The sequence below is a fragment of the Nyctibius grandis genome, chromosome 2 (genome assembly GCF_013368605.1).
Source record: "Nyctibius grandis isolate bNycGra1 chromosome 2, bNycGra1.pri, whole genome shotgun sequence".
Lineage (NCBI taxonomy): Eukaryota > Metazoa > Chordata > Aves > Nyctibiiformes > Nyctibiidae > Nyctibius > Nyctibius grandis.
Genome location: NC_090659.1, coordinates 91538771 through 91545836, shown reverse-complemented (window position 1 = coordinate 91545836; position 7066 = coordinate 91538771).

Here is a 7066-nt window from a genome sequence, read left to right as displayed (position 1 = left end):
AGATGAGATTGCTATTCTTGATGCAGACACAAAATTTCTATTTGTGGAGTCCTCCCACCTGGGTGAGAGGTTGAACTGCAGTCATATGTGATAGAAAGGAGAAAGTCAGTTGTGGCTGGAAATTTCTACAGAAAAGTGGGTCCTCTGTCTGCCTTCTGTATGCAGAATTAAGGATCTATGGCAATTGAATGAAATGAAAGATAGCAAGCAGTTGCTTTAAGTTCTGTTATTTCAGAATATTGGAAACTGTTTATATTTCAGAGAGGAGCCCATGTGTCCTTCATTGTTTCCATCAGTGCAGATTTTCCATCATGATCAAATTTTAAATAACAGTATTTACAGAAAAAAGAGCACAGAAATGTGAGAAATACTGTCTATGCTTGTACCTCTTAGATACTAGTCTACAAGTGCCTTAGAATCATAGAATGGTTTGGGTTGGAAGGGACCTTAAAGATCATCTAGTTCCAACGGCCCTGCCATGGGCAGGGACACCTGCCACTAGACCAGGTTGCTCACAGCCCCACCCAACCTGGCCTTGAACACTGCCAGGGAGGGGGCATCCACACCTTCTCTGGGTAACCTGGTCCAGTGTCTCACCACCCTCCCCGTAAAGAATTTCTTCCTAATATCTAATCTAAATCTATCCTCTTTCAGTTTAAAACCATTCCCCCTCATCCTAGCGCTACATGCCCTTGTAAAAAGTCCCTCCCCAGCTTTCTTGTAGGCCCCCTTCAGGTACTGGAAGGCTGCTATAATGTGTCCCCAGAGCCTTCTCTTCTCCAGGCTGAATAGCCCCAAGTCTCTCAGCCTGTCTTCCTAGGAGACGTGCTCCATCCCTCTGATCATCTTTGTGGCCCTCCTCTGGACTCGCTCCAACAGCTTCATGTCCTTCTTATGTTGGGGCCCCCAGAGCTGGATGCAGTACTGCAGGTGGGATCTCACAAGAGCGGAGTAGAGGGGCAGAATCGCCTCCCTCAACCTGCTGGCCACGCTGCTTTCAATGCAGCCCAGGATACAGTTGGCCTTCTGGGTTGCAAGCGCACACTGCAGGCTCATGTTGAGCTTCTCATCAACCATCACCCCCAAGTCCTTCTCCTCAGGGCTGCTCTCAATCCGTTCTCCGCCCAGCCTGTATTTGTGCTTGGGATTGTCCCGACCCCCATGCAGGACCTTGCACTTGGCCTTGTTGAACTTCATGCAGTTCGCACGGGCCCACCTCTCAAGCCTGTCCAGATCCCTCTGGATGGCATCCCTTCCTTCCAGCATGTTGACTGCACCACACAGCTTTGTGTCGTTGGCAAACTTGCTGAGGACGCACTCAATCCCACTGTCCTTGTTGCTGACAAAGACGTTAAACAGGACCGGTCCCAATACCGACCCCTGAGGAACGCCACTTGTCACTGTTTTCCACTTGGACGTTGAGCAGTTGACCACAACTCTTTGAGTGCGACCATCCTGCCAATTCCTTATCCACTGCGTGCTCCACCCGTCAAGTCCATGTCTCTCCAATTTAGAGACAAGGATGTCATGTGGGACAGTATCAAATGCTTTGCACAAGTCCAGGTAGATGACATCAGTTGCTCTTCCCCTAACCACCAGTGCTCTAACCCCGTTGTAGAAGGCCATCAAATTTGTCAGGCACGATTTGCCCTTAGTGAAGGCATGTAGGCTGTCACCAGTCACCTCCTTGATTTCCGTGTGCCTCAGTATAGTTTCCAGGAGGATCTTCTCCATGATCTTGCTAGGCACAGAGGTCGAGACTGACTGGCCTGTAGTTCCCCGGGTCTTCCTTTTTCCCCTTCTTGAAAATGGGGGTTATGTTTCCCCTTTTCCAGTCAGTGGGAACTTCACCAGACTGTAGATGCTCAAAAGCTGTCTGCATGTGGTCCTGGGCACCTGGCTCTAGGTGGCCCTGCTGGAGCAGGGGGTTGGACAAGATGACTTACAGAGGTCCCTTCCTACCTCAACCATTCTGTGATTCTGTGAAGGGAGTATGAACTTACGAAGTTGTGGTAAACATGCCTAGTCCATGTGCTGCTGTTTCTTGGGAATTCAGGTACACCTGAATATTCCAAGATTCTAGAAAACCCCATGAGTTGCAAATATTAGCAGCCCCATGAAAGCCATTTCATTTCTTGCTAACCATTGGATGCTGCTTTAAGTTTGCTACTTTTTCTTGCATTCCTAATTATTTAGGCTTTTCCAGATTGTTGTTCTGCCTGTTTTCTTTGTATTTGATATGTTATTTCACTACAGAAGTGGATGAGCTTGTTAAAATATAAAGGCTATTAGGACAGGTGTTTTAATAGGACAAGTGAAGTCGGCAGCTGTTGCAGTAATAAATGTAAAAGATGATCGAAAACTAAGGAGGAGGAAGAAAGGATGTATTCTGTTCCTTCTGAGGACTAAGAATCCAGGTTTTGCAGTGATACTGTGGAAGTGCAGTGGTTTTTTTTTTCCTAGTACTGTTACTGTGCCCATGTAGTAGGTACTGAGATTTTAAAATCTCACAAATCTTAAAAAAGGAAGTTGGTTTTAGATGTTTGATATAACTGCAGTTTCTTGATGCGCTCAGATCATGATTATCCTATAGCGCAAGCTGGGCAGTGAATCCTTTTTGAATCGCTTTTAGCTTCAGGATTGATTCCTGTTTTCCAAAGCTCGGATTTGATGACCATCAGAACTGAACTTTATCCTGGTCTTTGGATATGATGAAGGGAGGTGGATTGAGTTTAGGAAGGGGTTTGTGTGTGCCTTACCTCTTGACTCTTACTGAGCAATGTTCTTTTCTTAGAAGAGTTTCTCAACGGATGTGCTTGTGGCATATTTCAGTGAAGGTTTGTTAGCTTCAGTGAGGATTTCTTGCCCTTCAGAGAATTCCATAGCTGGTTGCTCAATATCTAAAGCATTTGCCATCCATATGAGATGCTAACATTGAAGTTGACTTGATTTGGAACAGGGACTTGAGCTTGATTCTCCTAGATAAGTGCTTTGCTGCTCTTTATACTCTGAAAGGCATTTCTTCCTTTCTAATGTATAAGTAAGACAAATGTCTGAGCACTTCACTTTGTCACAAAATTGGCTTCCTGTCTCCTGGCCAGCCTTGCTTTATAAATGTCATTCAGAGCACTTAACAGCGCTTAGCAAAGACTTGCTATGGGAAAAGCCTAGATAAAAATCTCTTAAATAGAAATGAAAAAGTAATTTGAGGATGTTTTCTGACAATCAAGTTTTTCTTACTAAAGAGAGTACAGTAGGAGTTCCTCTGTCTACTTTCACTTACAGAAAGTCCATGGGAATATTACGTCAGATAAGCACAATATAGTCTTGTACTAAGTGGGTACTGTTTCACTGCTTTGGGATTCAGTTCACCTAGCTTAAGGCAAAAAGTGAAATAAAATGCATTGCTACTTACATACTCTTGAGGCGTATGTAATGCAAATATAATGATTTAGCTTCGGGCTAAAGCTTGTAGCAATCAAGTGCTAGACCTCCCTGTCCATCTCAATCCTGTGGGCGAAGTTTGCAGGTCTAAACATAATTCCAGCATGTTTCTGAGCACAGATAGATAATCTGTGTGTGTATATTCCACCCTAAAATTTAGGTGAACCAATAATGACAGCTCTTGTTGCCTTATGGGGGTGTATTCAGTTTTTATTTTTGTGGGGAGGGGATTGGATTAAAGCAAGAGGTAAAACTTCGTTGTAAAGTTGGAGGGAAGGTGCTTCATGAACTTTGTGAACAGTATATGTTTTGTTCTTGACAAAACACACACACAGAATGGTTCCAGAAGCCCTAGGTTGAGGGAAAGATAGCAGAGAGCTTGGAGGTTGAATGGAGGCTGTGAAGGATGTCAGTGAGAATGGGAATTTCCTTCGGGATTAGACAGGGTGAACAAGAATTTGTTGCAGCACTGGCAATGAGTTGGCTGGAGACAGAAAACTGCTTGCAAGGACAGAGTAGATGATGTTTTTAATTGTGTTCAAGCTTGTCTGGAGGCTTTTTTTTTTCAAGCCTTTTGGTCATCTGTACTGTCTAGAAGACCCAGGCAGTTTTACCTCAGCGCTCTGATTTGTAGTCCTGTTGCAAATATGGGAACAGGATAGCAAGAGTTAACAGTAGCTTTCCTGTTTAATACCACAGATGGGATTACTCTCTGCTACTGTTGTGAGGGTCACAGAAAATGCCTGTCTGTTGTAGCTTAAGGCTGCCTCTCTCATCCTTGGTATATGTGCAGTGCTTGTAAAAGATCAGTTGAGCCTCTCAGAAGCAGAAGATGGTGGTGCTCCTGGTTCAGTCTAACTCTTGCCCTTTCTGAGCAGAGATTCTGTCCACCCTGATGTGCCAATCAACAATCTATTCTTTGACAACTGTAGTTTTATGCTTCTCTACATATTTTTTTTTTTTTTTGCACTGCATGGAACAAGTGATTAGTCTGTTGTTCACTGAAACTTTCTTAGAATTTATTCGTGCTGCAGTAGGGGTGAAGTGTTAAATGGAAGGCAGAAGACAGATTCCCCCGCTTCAACGCCTCCCAGCTGCTTCTTACTTTCTCAGTGTGGATAAAAGTGGAGGATGATTCCCATATCAAAAAGGACAAAGGGAGAGACTGAGGTTCATTCCTTGTAAGTGGGGAGAAAGGCAGCTGTAGACTCCTGCCTTCCCATCACTGGCTTTCAATTTTTTTAACGCCATGGCTTTGTTGCCTGTTTTCCTTCTCTTTTCCACCAGTCTGAGTTTATCCCCTTTTTCAGCTCTAATCTGCCCTGCCATCCTAATCCTCCTAGTACACAATCACATGGGTAATTAAGTTTTAAGGCTAGTAGAATTACTGTGCTCTGACTAACATCCACCCACCTGTGGTGGGAAACACCATTGGTGACAAGTTCATCCCTCTTTCTTTCCTCCTCCCCTAAACTTTGGCCAAAAGAAGGTTTGGAACTGGTTTCTGCTAGTGCAGGGTCAGATTCAAGAAAAAGCCCCACTTCCCACACCCCCAAATGCAGACGTGTTGCGGCCTCTTTAGCGTGCAAGGTATTATATTTGTGGTGGCAGTGGAAAACTTGTCTTCAACATTGGTAGTAAATGCTGTACAATAGTGAAAAGGATCACTGTGGATAGTTAGAACTGAGGTCTGAGCCACCACTCCGGGGAACATTGCTACATCTTTTCATACCGTTGGATCATTGGTTTTATTGCCATTCGTATGTCGCCTCAGAACATTTCCTTCAAAATTAGATGTTGTGTTTAAGTAAGATTTTTCAACCTTGCCACAGCAAGAGATTTTTACTTTTTTTTTCTTTGCATACAATATATAGGTAAATATGAATTTGCTTACTTGAAGCATGAGTTGGGGAAGGCATTTTGTTGCATATCTTTTGGAAATGGATAAATTGTGCCCTCTGTGCTGCACTTAGGCAGTATTGTAGTTCTGGCAATTTTACTGGTCACAGACCGTGTAAGTAGTGTATCTGCTCCTCTTATGATCAGTGGGGCTTTCTTGGCATGGTGCATACAGAAGAGTTCTCAAGATGTACGTGCTGTATGTGACAGTTTAACGCATCAATGAGTAGGATGCTTTTTTTACTTATGTGCTTTGTGACTGCCTATAGAAAACAACTGATACAAGCTTTTGTTTAGGAAGAGTTAATTCTGTTAAGAATATGTAGACATGGGAATCAGGTACAAGATCGGTTTTTAGCGTGTTCTGAAGAAGACTTTTTTGTTCTTCTTTGGGTTTTATTTTTACTAGGGGGACACAGGGAGAAGCAGGTCATGGGTTGCCTCAAGGTGGCCTTAGATGAAAAAGAGAGCAACAGTCTAGTTCCTATATACAGTCACATTTCCTTCTCTTTGCCTTCAGTGTTTCACTTGCTGATCCCCTTGTTTGCCTCTCCAGACAGTTGAACATGTACGTGAAGGTGCTGTTACACTTTCTACGTTGAAGAAAGCACAGAAAGCAATTGACGTTTTTTAATGTATTTGTTTAATCTGCAGTTAAAAAAAAAAAAGGGAAACTGACTTTTCTAAGCATATGAATGACGTACTCCTAAAACAACATAATGATCAAGGTCATTTTCATTTTATAAAGCAGAAACTCAAATTTAACAGGCCTTGAAATCCCACTGTAAGAAGTTTTTAATTTAAATATTTCAAAGCGAGTCTGTTCTTCAGATTAAGGGAAGGTGAAGCTTATATTAAAAAAAGCTACAATAGAACAAAATACTGAATTCTATTCTCATCTTATTCTCATTTAACACTTTGCTTTTTAGATGTGCAGTTTGGCATTCCACATGAGGTTGTCTTTATTTTCTTTAAGCCACGATTATGTCAAATTAATTCCTCTTTTCTATGTGTCACGCAGTGCTAATAACATTACTAGGCTTGCAACATCTCAAGAGCTGTTTAGTCAGAAAAATGAATGCTGCAGAAAGGGAACTTTAAGAAAAATTGGGCCATTCTGTTTATAAAGCCCATATAGATGGCTCCATAAACTCAGTGGTAGGGTTCAAGACGTATAGTATGGATGAAAGCAGTGTAATTCCTCTATCTTTGTTTTTCAAGGTTAGAAATCCTAAGTCATTCCATCTTTGTGCTTCAGCTTAGTACCTTCCTTAGAGATTTAATATGTACTAGGATCAATCCCAATAATTGCAGAGTTTGCGTAAGCAAAAAGGGTGAGGTTAGAAACCCTTTTTTTTTCTTTTTTTTTTTTCTCCTTACTGGTAAGCAGTTTCTCTTGCGGGGAACGGAGGTTAGCTCCAGTGAAGCTAAAGGAGCTAGCGTGAGTGGCTGCTATCCATGTGGAATAAAGAGGGGTTGTAATCTTGTGTCAAAAGTGTCTAGTTCAAGGATTTATAAATACAGTGGCTGTTAGATTCTGAAGGGTCTTGAGGCTCTTTGGTCTGCGACTGCAAGTAAATACTTCTGCCATAGTAGCTGGGTAGCAGATACTTGTTAGACACTACATTGGTATCATGGATACAAGATTATTGATGCTGGGGCTTCTTTGATGTTGCGATGTGCGAAGGGTTTTTATTCTGCGGCCACGCACGTTCCCTTCTGC